A 13631-nucleotide genomic window follows, 5' to 3' on the forward strand; every position below is an offset into this window, starting at 1 on the left:
TTGCCGATTCTGATCTAGGGCATGATTCTCAAAGTGTCAGAATCCTTGAGGTTAGCCTAGGAATCTATTTTGAATAGGCTCCTCCCCTCCATTCTTATGCCCATTAAGTGAGACAATCATGAAAATAAATAGAAGCAATATGAGATGATAATTGCTTCAATGGCTGTGAGTGGGCAGTGGAAATAGGTTAGATAGAACCTAGATCCACCTGGAGGGAGCCAGGAAGTCTTCATCTCACATATTGTCACCGAAGAAGGAAAGGAAGGCATTTTCCTGCCAGAATAGCAGAAAATGAGAATTTCAGAGGAAGGCTGGAGATAGTCCAGGATGTTCACAGAACTGAACATTGTTTCCAAGAGACCATATAAAATAGTGTTGAGGAATGTCAATACTGAAGTCTGTCTGTCATTTATTATTAGAGGGACTTGGGGCAAGTCACTTAACTTGGTGCCTCAGTCTCTTCACTGCAATTGGGTCGAATAAGTATGCTTCAGTTTACTCATCTGTAAGAGGAATTGCTGTGGTGGTCATTAAGACTTGTTAGAACAATGCCTGGCCCATACTAAGTGAGATGTAAGAGTTAGTTATTGTTATGATGGATACAGAGTAAAGTCAGAGGGTGGAGTGGGGAGAGGTAGGGTTGGAGAGGTAAGGGCTAGATCTTGAAAGGCTTGTGAGTTTATATAGTATTTCAGTAAGTGATGGGGCCTGCCACAGTGGCTCATGCTTGTAATCCTAGCACTTTGGGAGGCCAAGGCGAGCTGATCATGTGAGCTCAGGAGTTAGAGACCAGCCTGGGCAACATGGCAAAACCCTGTGTCTACTAAAAATACAAAAAATTAGCTAGGCGTGGTGGCACATGCCTGTAATCCCAGCTTCTCAGGAGGCTGAGGCACAAGAATCACCTAAGCCCAGGAGGCAGAGGTTGCCGTGAGCCAAGATTGTGCCACTGCACTCCAGCCTGGGCAACAGAGCAAGACTCTGTCTCAAAAAAAAAAAAAAAAAAAAAAGTTTGGTAAGTGATGAGCATCTGCAGCAGACAGTTACATTGGTAGTTTCCAGTGAACCACAGCTCATAGTATTCATATCCTTGGGTAATCTCCTCTCACATTGACTCTGGATGTTGCCATGTAACTTGCTTTAACTAATTGGACGTTGGCAAATGTGAGGCAAACAGAAGCCTCATAGGTACATTAGGGCTTATCCTCCTGAAATGCTTTTTCTTAAAATCCTGATCCATTATGTAAAGAGGTCCAATTATATGCTGGAGAGACCATATGAACAGAGAGACATGCACAGCCAGTCCCCGGCATTTTCAGCCACCTCAGTGGGGATGTCAGACCTATGAATAATGCCATCTTGGATTTCCAGGCCCAGTTTAACAGTGTGAGGACTGCAGCCACAAGAGTGACCCCAGGTGGGAACAGCAGAAGAACCACTTCACTGAGCCCAGCCCAGATTGCAAAATTGTGATCAAATACATGGTTGTTTGAAGTCACTGTGGAAATAGATAACTGAAACATTAGCATTAAGGAATTTTGTTCATGGAAATTATCAGATTTGTATCTATCAAGGGGACTTTGTTGGCAATGTGCGAGATGATATGAGACTAGAAGGGATACTGGTAAGAATGTTAGTTCATTGGTCAAAAGAAAAATAATAAAGAGTTGAATTAAAGCAGTGGGAAAGAGGATGGAAAAGAGAGAAATGAGAAGACTTTCTTCTCTGCTGAGTGCCTCTGCCCCAGGTCCTGTGCCTTCCTCTTTCTTGCTTTGCTCCCTGATTCTGAGGCGTGAGCCACTGTGCCTGGCAAGACACCCAACATTTAATAAGTACTTAGTAGATTCCAGGTACTGTAATAACTAGTCATAATCAACTCAATAAATTTTAGCTCCTATGGTTATTTAGCAAAGTACCTGACACCTAGAAAGCACATTGTAGATATTAGGTCTTCAAAGATACATTCAGATACAGATGACTTTAAATAAGAAAAAATATATTTAACACCTGATAATCTGTGTCTTCTTTGTGAAACAGGAATTGAAGAAATCTGGCAAGAGTATGAGTGAGGGTATTGGAGACAGCGATGGGGGAGTGAGAAATAAGCTTAGGTCTATGCAGTATCATGTTGTTAAGTAGTGGTAAGGACCTGTTGAGATTAGACCCCATAATCAGTAGTGGCTCCTTCCTATATCATTAAGAAAATTAAGTCATTTTTCTCCAGCAGCCCTCTACATGCTAGAGGCAAACATTTGGATTAATCCAGGTTGGAAATTGGAGGATGAGTGTCATATAGAGAGACAATGGAATCAAATATATTGGCAAAATAATGGTCAAAACAAAGTTGCATATGGCCTAGACTAGATGAGGAAGGACGTGAAGCCAGGAGCGCATGGTATGCTTAGAGAAAGAGAGGGGTCAAGACGGACAAGGGGAAAGACTGCAGACTTGGTGAAAGTATGGAGGGGAGAACATCGATACCTAAATCTCCAGTTGTGTTAGTCCGGAGTCTGCTAGTCTAGTCTAAAGGACAAGAGCATTGATATGGTTTGGATCTGTGTCCCTGCCCAAAATCTGATGTTCAATTGTAATCCTCAGCATTGGAGGTGGAGCCTTGTGGGAAGTGACTGGATCATCAAGGTTGATCCTTTATGAATAGTTTAGCCCCATCCCCTTGTGTTCTGTTCTCCTGAAAGTGAGTTCTTGCAAGATCTTGTTGTTTAAAAGTGTGTAACACCTCCCTCCTCTCTCTCTCTTGCTTCTGCTCCCATCACGTGAGACACCTTGCTCCCTCTTTGCCTTGCACCATGATTGAAAGTTTCCTGAGGCCTCCCCAGAACTGAGTGGATGTCAGCTTCATTCTTCCTGTACAGCCTGCAGACCTGAGAGCCAATTAAACTTATTTTCTTTATAAATTACCCAGTTTCAGGTGTCTCTTTATAGCAACGTGAGAACAGACTCATACAAGCACCATCTTGGATCAAGAATTTAAGAACCTTTAAAAAAGTAACCTCTAAAACTCTATGACTTACCGTAATGGCACAAATTCATGAGAATGATCAGTCTGTGGTTTGTTTTGGAGCAATCACTTATGTATGTTTCACAGAAGAGAATAATGCTGTGACTTTGACTTCTTATGATCATAAAAACTTGAAAAGACAACAAAGTGATACAGGTATGAAAGTTTTAAGAGTAAATGTTTCATTCTCTCTAATCCTAATTATCAGAGGTAATCACCCTTACAGGTGGGTGTTGTCCTAGCTTGGGTTCCCCAAAAAGTAGAGCCTGAGACAGGGACTTGAGGACTTAGGTGCAGTTAGGCCATGTGAAAGTCAAAGGGAGCAAGAGAAAGAGGGAGAGAAGCAGGAGGCGGCAACATAGGGACATATCATCAAAATTCTGAGGTTCAGTTCCACCAGGACCTGTGAAAGTTAAACTTACTAAAAAAAAATAAAATAAAATAGGACTAGGCATGGTGGCTTACGCCTGTAATCCCAGCACTTTGGGAGGCCGAGGCCGGTGGATCATGAGGTCAGGAGATCAAGACCATCCTGGCTAACATAGTGAAACCCTGTCTCTACTAAAAAATACAAAAAATTAGCTGGGCATGGTGGCAGGCGACTGCAGTCCCAGCTACTCAGGAGGCTAAGGCAGGACAATGGCGTGAACCCGGGAGGCGGAGCTTGCAGTGAATGGAGATCCCACCACTGCACTCCAGCCTGGGCAACAGAGCAAGACTCCATCTCAAAGAATAAATAAATAAATAAATAAATAAAACAAAAAAATAAAATATTTTTCCATGGAGCATGTTAAATACAAGCAAACACAATAAACTTAGAATTAGCATATGACCCAGCATTTTCACTCCCTAGTATATACCCCAAAGAATTTAAAGTTGGGACTCAAACAGATACTTGTACACCAATGTTCATAGTGGCGTTATTCACAATATTCAAAACGTGGAACAACCAAATGCCCCCTCAGCAGATGAATGTATCAACAAAAGTTGATATATACATACAATGGAATATTATTCAGTCTTTAAAAGGAATGGCTGGGCGCGGTGGCTCACGCCTGTAATCCTAGCACTTTAGGAGGCCAAAGTGGGCAGATCACAAGGTCAGGAGATCAAGACCATCCTGGCCAACATGGTGAAACACCATCACTACTAAAAATACAAAAATTAGCCAGGCATGGTGGCGCATGCCTATAGTCCCGGCTACTGGGGAGGCTGAGGCAGGAGAATTGCTTGAACCTGGGAGGCTGAGGCTACAGTACGCTGAGATGGTGCCACTGCACTCCAGCCTGGGCGACAGAGCAAGACTCCATCTCAAAAAAAAAAAAAAAAAGATTACAATGGTAAATTTATATTGTGTATATTTTACTGCAATTTTAAAACGTATACAGGATGACTCCCAAGACTTGTCCACTTGAACGCTGTGGGCTGTGGTGGGGCTGCGGAATTTATGTGTTAGCTCTCATTCTACATTGGTAGAGTGTTGCTCACTCACTTTTCCTAGGTGGCTATTGTTTGCAAGGCTAAGTGGGCTTCCTTGAGAAGCCCCCAAGGCAGAGTATGAAAAGACCACAGGCATGCTCTTTTGGTGGGACATCACCACTACACTCAGAGCATGTGTGGAACCACCTACGCAGCTGTGGCTGAAATCAGAGATGGACTGAGGGTATGCAATCTGAGGCCTCAAAAGTCCTCTGGTACAAGTACGTATTCTTTTAGACAATTCTCTCATGCATTTACAAATATACAAATAAGGCTCTATCTATATCTACACGTATTTTTATATACTGATAATTTTACTTTTGCAAATCATGCTATTCATGTTGTTTGGCAAACTTGCTTTCCTCATAGATATATTTCTAGCTTTGCACTTATAGATGCACCTCAATCTGTTTAGCCACTGCAGAGTAATCCATTGTATGTGGAGGTACCCTAATTTTTTTTAACCCACTGCAATTGTACCTTCGCATTCATCAATAACAAATGCGTTTTGCTAAGGTCACCAGTGGCTTTCATATCTTTAAACCCGATCAGTCATTTTTAGGGACTTCTATGGCCTTCACTTGCTTTCATCTTCTTCGATGTGTTTTTTTGACATTTGCATCGTGATGGTATATTCTTTGCTTCAAGTCACACATTTTCAGATGTAATTTTAAAAGAATTAGTAAACATGGTGACAGACTCAAAGTCAAATCATCGTATAAGATAGAACAGGGATTGTTTTCCTTGTCTTTTTATAAAAAGCATTTTTCCAAGCTGTTTGCTCCTGAATTTTCTGTAAGCAAGAAAAAACTCTCAAAAATGTTTGACTTGATGTTTGAAGAAAATATCTGCTAATTATAGTTTGCAGGCATGTGCAACAAAATAACATACATGTGGATTACAGCATTCTGTATTCTTTGCTGACATTGAGTGAAATAGGCTATTATTAGTTGAGAATTAGGTGGGCAGGATATAGATGGGGTGATTTTAACAATTAAGTGAAAAAACACATTTTTTTTCATTCAATGTCAATACATTTTAATGTCTCTCAAAATCCAGTCTTATTTAATTGAAATCATTTCAGGAGATTTAGGAGTATTTATGTTGAGCTTCTATTAACCTTTCAAATTTAGGGTTGACACTTGGGACTTAGATTACAAAGTATAACATTTGTATTAGTTGGCATGCAAAAAGCACAAGTTTGTCCATCCTGGGTGCCTCAGTCTGTTCAGGCTGCCATAACAAAATACCGTAGACTGGGTGGCTTAACAACAGACATCTATTTCTCACAGTACTGGAGGCTGATTATGATCAAGGTGCCAGGCCGGGCACGATGGCTCACGCCTGTAATCCCAGCACTTTGGGAGGCCAAGGTGGGCGGATCACGAGGTCAAGAGATCGAGACCATCTTGGCCAACATGGTGAAACCCTGTCTCTACTAAAAATACAAACATTAGCTGGGCATGGTGGCACATGCCTGCAGTCCCAGCTACTTGGGAGGCTGAGGCAGGAGAATCGCTTGAACCCAGGAGGGGGAGGGAGGCGGAGGTTGCAGTGAGGTTTCACTGCACTCCAGCCTGGCTACAGAGCGAAACTCCGTCTCAAAAAATAAACAAACAAACAAACAAACAAACAAACATCAAGGTGCCAGCAGATTCAGCATCTGGTGAGGACCCTGGCCCTGCTTGTTGACAGCTGCCTTCTCATTACATATTCACATGGCAGAGAAAGGAAGCTTTTGTGTCTCTTCTTCTTTTTCTTTTTTTTTTTTTTAACTAGGCAAAGAACTTTATTAACCTTTGTTTCAAACTTTATTCCCAGGCTTCTTTGGTTTAATTAGCTGCAAAGAATGAACTGTATATAAGCAAAAACTGAAAAGAGCTGCAGTGTCGAAGGGCCTTGGGCTTAAAGATATTAGAGATCTAGATTTTATCAGATCCATAAACAAACATTTCTTAAAAAGCAGTCATAATATAAAAGGGCAGCTCCCAGTAACTTCTTCCTGTTTTATCTTCAGAAGTTGACTCAGTTCAGTTTGCCTCATTCTTGGAAGCCTCATCAAAATTCTCCACAAGCTCTGGAACTTCATCATCATCATCATCATCATCATCCTCTCCAGTAGCAAGTGGTGCTTTTCCATCTGCAGATTGTTTGGGTAGAGCTTCAGCCAGTCTCCTTAAACTAGTCGGACTGTCTGCACCAAGCTGGTTTAAGACGCTGGCTAGCATTTCTGTCAGCTGCTTTGTCTCAGCATGGCCTGTAATGGTGAAGGGTTCGCTGCCAGAGATGCCTGAACCTTAAGGTGGTTAAAGTGGATCACTGTTCCTTGGTTTGTAAACATAGTCACCTCTTCAATACCAGAGATATTGTTTACCCCTCACTTCTTTAAGGAGAACTGAAGTTTTTGATCATCTGCTGTGGCTGTTCTATGAACCACCTTCTTCTTTCTGTGAGCAGTTCCTTTCCCACCAATGCGCATTCGTGCCTGCAGTTTGGTGAGTTTTTCCTGGTTCATTATCGTTTCTTTCATCTTGTCCGAGCAGATAAGGGGTCGCGCGGGGACTAGGATTGGTCTTCAGGGGGTCTCCGGTGGACCAGCTGAGATGAAGCGCACACATGCTAGAACACAAGATGGCAGCTCTTCCTCCTCTTAAAAAGGCATTAATCCCGTCATGCGGGCTCTACATCCGTGACCACATCTAAATAGAATGACCTCCCAAAGGCTCACTCTCTAGTACCATCACACTATGGGTTTAGGGCTTCAACATATGAGTGATGGGGGCACATGAGCATCCAGTCCATAAGACAGGGATATGTGTTTTGCCGCTTATTATGTGTGTGACCATGGTTGTATCACTTAACCTTAGTTTTCTCATCTACAAAATGAGTCATATTTTATAATCTCATACAGCTCATGTGAAGATGAAATGGGATAACATTTCTTTTTTTCCTTTTTTTTTTTTTTTTTTTTGAAACGGAGTTTCGCTCTTGTTGCCCAGGCTGGAGTGCAGTGGCACGATCTTTGCTCACTGCAGCCTCCACCTCCGAGGTACAAGCAATTGTCCTGCCTCAGCCTCCCATGTAGCTGGGATTACAGGGGCGTGCCACCACGCCTATCTAATTTTTGTATTGTTTTAGTAGAGATGGAGTTTCACTACGTTGGCCAGGCTAGTCTCCAATTCCTGACCTCAAGTGATCCGCCCTCCTTGGCCTCCCAAAGTGTTGGGATTACAGTCGTGAGCCACCACACCCAGCCAAAATGGGATAACATTACTAAAGTGTTTGATGATGCCTTTTGTGTAGACAGCTATTATTAGGATACTTCTCTGAGTATAACATGTTAGTCACTCTTTACGGTTCTTCAATATCATGGTGGTCAGATGGGTTGGAAGGGCATACTTTCAGTAGGACTCAACGGAACATGAAACTATTAATTGTGTCAGCAAGGCACCCTAATTGGAAAGGTGATTTGTCAGCACTGAATCCATCTACACTTGCTAGATTCTGATAAGGATTAGGAATGTAGTCAGGGATTCACACAATGCTAACTGACCAGGAGGTAGGTCAAAGTCATGGACTTAGTTTCATTTTTATCACATTCTTACCTCCCAAGGATACTAGAGCCCAGAGACTGATGTAAGAGCTTTAAGCCTAGGGTCCCTCTGCTTCCAAGATAGAGCGTAGTGAATGGGCATCCGATATACTCTTGCAAATGACCTTTTCCTGTAGAGAAGCTTAGAGTGTCCTCAGAGTCTCAAAGGGGGTCTGTGACCCAACAGACATTACAAGCGTCTAACCATAAAGAAATTTCATAGCATCCTCCTCATCTAAATATCTTTTGACCTGTGCTTTCTAGTTAAAATTTTTATTTCTTTTCCCTAGGAAAAGATTAAATTTGATTGGGATACTAACAATCTAAAACTGAACAAATGAATATATGTACTTTTTTTTGGAGGGATTGTTAATTAAGAAACAGAGAAGAGCTATCTGTAAATTAGAAAATCATGAAAGAAAGAGAAGTTGCAGTCACTTTCCATAATTTTAATACTGCAGTGTAACCTAAACATCCTTGGCTTTCACAGCCAGTGGGTGTAAACAAGGTCACAGGAACATTAGTAAGACCTGAATTTAGCATCCTTATTATCCCTTCCTGATATATTTCAGGACCCCAGCTCATCTCTAATTTCATGGATGTTTCACTTGTGCTCAGGAACAAGTCCATACATGCTCTAATTTTGTATCATTACTGAAGTCCATTACTAGGAACCATTGTATTGTGGTTCTTCAATACAGCCACTGTGGCCAGGATCTCCAGTGGGAATGCTACTTCCTGGCACTTCTGCTCCACTGCTGTGCTGAGATTCCTGACAGATGCCATCCTGTGCTGTGCAGAGATTGGGGACATGCTCGTCTCTTCTCTAAGCAGCAATTTGGCACCTAAGCTCCATAGTGCTATTGTGTATGCAGTTTGTCTTTTTTTTTTTTGAGACAGAGTCTTGTTCTGTCACCCAGGCTGAAGTGCGATGGTGTGATCTCAGCTCACTGCAACCTCCATCTCCTGGGTTCAAGCAATTCTCCTGCCTCAGCCTCCCGAGTAGCTGGGATTACAGGCACCCGCCACCATGCCTGGCTAATTTTTTTTTTTTTTTTTTGAGACGGAGTCTCACTCTGTTTCCCAGGCTGGAGTGCAGTGGTGCGATCTCGGCTCACTGCAACCTCCATCTCCGGGGTTCAAGCGATTCTCCTGCCTCAGCCTCCTGAGTAGCTGGGATTACAGGTACGCACCACCACACCCGGCAAAGTTTTGTATTTTTAGTAGAGACGGGGTTTCACCATGTTGGTCAGGCTGGTCTCAAACTTCTGACCTCGTGATCCGCCCTCCTTGGCCTCCCAAAGTGCTGAGAATATAGGCGTGAGCCACCACGCCTGGCCTATGCAGTTTGTCTTGTAAGCCTCTTGTCATAATGCTTTTTCTTTTATTTATAACCCCTGCTTCTCTACAGGGTGTCCCTGAGGGTTGGATAATGGACACCTTTCTATCCTTCTTTTCCACATCTTTCTTTTCTCTGTTTCAGATTACTATGTAAAACCACCTTGCCTTCCTTTTTTTTTTTTTTTTTTTTTTTTTTTTTTTTTTTTTTTTTTTTTTTTTGAGACTGAGTCTTGCTCTCTCACCCAGGTTGGAGTGCAGTGGCATGATCTCGGCACACTGTAACCTCCACCTCCAGGGTTCAAGAGATTCTCCTGCCTCAGCCTCCCCAGTAGCTGGCACTACAGGCACCTGCCACTACACCCGGTTAATTTGTGTACTTTTAGTAGAGAGGGAGTTTCACCATGTTGGCCAGGCTGGTCTTGAACTCCTGACCACAGGTGATCCCACTGCCTCGGCCTCCCAAAGTGCTGAGATTACAGGCATGAGCCACCGTGCCCGGCCACCTTGCCTTCTTTTCTGCGGGGGTGGGGTAGGTAAATTCTGCATGTAGAATAATGAATGCAAATATATCTTTGAGGTTGCAAATCTGGGAAGTTACCAAAAGGTTAATGAAGTGCCTATGCTTAGCTTAGGCACTTCATTAAACTTTTAATAATAGTAATAATAAATGTTTTATGTCAATTGGAATTCTTTGGGCTGAAAGTAATAAAATATTTAATTTATAGTGTCTTAAGCAATAAAGGCATTAATGTCCCTTCTGCTCCAAAATATTAGGGCTCTGGATAAATGCCCAATGTAAGACTTTGTCTGTTTTATTTATTAGTGTATCCCCCAAAGTCTAGAAGACCTGGCAATAGTAAGTGCCCAGTAAATACTTGCTGAATGGACAAATGAATGTCTTTTCCACTCTCCTGACTTTTCACTCACAAGCATGACACGGCTGCAGCTGCTCTATTATGTTATCATAAGGCAATGACCAGAGCAAGAATAAAGGGTGCTCAAGATAAAATACTCTATCCACACATATCTTTGTTAGCAGGGACAAAAATTTTTCTGAGAAGACATCAGCAGACTTCTCTTTTTCATTGGCCAGAAATGGAACATCAGCTCACCCTTAGACCACTCAACATATGAAGAGTATGAGATTGTCATAATTGACTTCAGTTGGTCTTGAGTCATTTGAGGAGATTGGGTACTACTCTGCAGCCCAAACCAAATCAGGGCCCTGCTAGCAAGAAAGAAGAGAATGGTGGGGACCAACAGGTGCCTGCTACACCCTTTCCAACATTCCCAGCCCCAGTTTTCATATTTGTTGCATTTCCTCTGATGCAGCACACTTTGGTCATTGGAACAAAATAATTGGCCATGTCCTCATTTTTAAAGAGTCTTTCATAGAAAAGTTAGCAGAATATCTGGCCTGCATATTATTTAAATGAAGGGAAAGCTTAGCAGTTCAGAACATCATCATCTCTGAAACTAAAGTATATTTAGGCTGGGCGTGGTGGATCACACCTGTAATCCTAGTACTTTGGGAGGCTGAGGCAGGCAGATCACCTGAGGTAAGGAGTTCGAGACTAGTCTGGCTGACGTGGTGAAACCCCGTGTCTACTAAAATTACAAAAATTAGCCAGTATGGTGGTGAGCGCCTGTACTCCCAGCTACTCGGGAGGCTGAGGCATGAGAATCTCTTGAACCTGGGAGGCGGGAGGTTGCAGTGAGCAGAGATCATGCCATTGCACTCCAGCCTGGGGGATGGAGCAAGACCCTGTCTCTAAATAAATAGATAGATAAATAAAGAAAGCATATTGAGAGGCTCCAAGTTGCCAGTGTTCTTTCTTGAGCATTACACTACAATTCAAATTTTTCGTTAATTCTGACTGACCTCCTTCATACCTAGCCCAAGTTTTTAAGACATATGGATTGAGAAGTTTGTATTCAAAAGTTCTTTTTTTCCCCACTGTGGGATGCTTGAGTAGATAACGTTGAATTGACATTCTATTAGTACTCTAATAATGGGCAGCTCATTCCTTCTTTAATCCAACTTCATGAAGCAACCTGTGTACCTAGAAAAGAAATCCTTGCATCATTAAATTGAAATGAATTAGACTTTTAGACACAGCGGGTGGTTTTAGCTGTGTCATGCAACGTTTTGAAGAAGGGGCTTCTGTAGACATAGACACAGAGACATCAAGGAGGCATTAAAAAAAAAGCAGGTGGAAAATGAAGAAATAAACTGTACCCTAAGAGCTCCTGTCCATCTAGAATATGCAGCTTTACATTCTAGGGACACAAAGTACTCTTTCTCAACTTAAGGAATAGTCATGTATAATTTCCCCCAGAAAGCATGAACATCCAGATGCCTAGTCCTCTTAGGGGTTCAGAAACCCTGAACCAGTGGTTGAAAAACCACTGGTATTAATAAAAGGCCTCCTGTCAGTAAAAGGTTATTAGAGAGTAACTGGGGAGCATTTTCCTTTAGAAGAGTGTGTTCAGAGCCATTAGAATGCCCAGAACTAGTTAACTGAGGGCATTTTAACTGTCATTGAAGAGACAAAATGGCAGTCATGCTGGGCTCCAATCACTGTTGGCCACCATGGAAACCATCTCTCAGAACTGGCTTCCAGCTGCTTACATTTCACATCCTGGTGACCTCAGGACAAACACAGGAACATTTTCATGTTATTTCAAATCTTCAAATGCAGGCAGCTTCAGACAGAGTCTCAAGTTATCACCAGATTAATTGGAAATATTTGGACAGTCAGGAAGTGGTAAAGTTGTAGAAATTAGTAGGATATTGAATTCAGAGGTATATCCTTTTACATCTTAGCTCTCAGTCATCTTGGATAAATTATTATTATTATTATTTGAGACAGAGTTTCGCTCTTGTTGCCCAGGCTGAAGTGCAATGGCACGATCTTGGCTCACCACAACTTCTGCCTACTGGGTTCAAGCAATTCTCCTGCCTCAGCGTCCTGAGTAGCTGGGATTACAGGCATGCGCCACCATGCCCAGCTAATTTTGTATTTTTAGTAGAGACAGGGTTTCTCCATGTTGGTCAGGCTGGTCTTGAACTCCCAACCTCAGGTGATCCACCCTCCTCGGCCTCCCAAAGTGCTGGGATTACAGGTGTGAGCCATTGTACCCAGCCTTGGATAAATTATTTAATAAATCATTGAATCACTCTTTCCTCCCCCATGAAATGTGGATGAGAATGTTTATGTGGTTATTTTCTGGGGATTAAATGCAGTAACAAGAAGGAGCCAAAACATGGTAGGTACTCAATAATTATTTATTTCTTTATCTCCTGCCCTTTCCTTTCCTCCAACTTCTACTCCACTCTTCCTCTCTTCCTTGCATTCCCGCAACTCCTTCTTTCTCAGAAAGCTAACATACTTAGGCCAATTAGCTTTCTTTCTCAGAGAGCTAGCATATGTAGGCCAATAAACCTACTATATGTAGGCCCAATTCACTGATCAATTTTTGGGTACCTACTAAGCACCAGATACCCTGCTAAATATGTGAGCTACACAGTGAAAAAGGTAAGGTCTTGGCAGGGAGGCTTTTGTGTAAACAAATATAGAATAAGGATTTATTGATATTCTAGTGCTGTGCTATAACTTAACAGGCAAATTTAAATTGTGTAATGTTTTTGTCACAAAATGCTCAAAAAGTCAGACCTGAGCTTACAGGGCTAAACTTCCCCTTCCTTCTTTTTTTTTCTTTTTTTTGAGACGGAGCCTCGCTCTGTCGCCCACGCTGGAGTGCAGTGGCGCGATCTCAGCTCACTGCAAGCTCCGCCTCCCAGGTTCACTCCATTCTCCTGCCTCAGCCTCCTGAGTAGCTGGGACTACAGGCCCCCGCCACCATGCCCGGCTAATTTTTTTTGTATTTCTCCTTCCTTCTTTGCTTTCAAAATCCGGGCTTCGAGGTACAAAAACCTATATTGTCTGAGACAGGAAGCACTCCAAAGTTTGAAGAAGAGGGCAGCAGCCCAACTCAGAAGAACTGGACTCCCCAACACTATAAGGAGAGAGGGTGGTGGTTCCACCAGAGGTGAGGACCTGCTTTCTGCTCTCTACAGCACCCCAAAAAGGGATGCCCAGAGAATCCATACTGAGTACCACAGCCCTGTCCCAGGGGCTTAATGGGACAGATAGAGAGTGTGTGCCTGGTACAGAGGTAAGTTTATTTTTGATGGAC

General features: G+C 42.5%; 1 pseudogene; it reads right to left on the bottom strand.

Annotated features, from left to right (window-relative positions):
* Positions 1 to 6346: 6346 nt before the first annotated feature.
* On the bottom strand, positions 6347 to 7028 carry LOC100444859 (transcription factor BTF3-like; annotated as a pseudogene).
* Between the last annotated feature and the right edge of the window lie 6603 nt (positions 7029 to 13631).

The sequence above is a fragment of the Pongo abelii genome, chromosome 13 (genome assembly GCF_028885655.2).
Source record: "Pongo abelii isolate AG06213 chromosome 13, NHGRI_mPonAbe1-v2.0_pri, whole genome shotgun sequence".
Lineage (NCBI taxonomy): Eukaryota > Metazoa > Chordata > Mammalia > Primates > Hominidae > Pongo > Pongo abelii.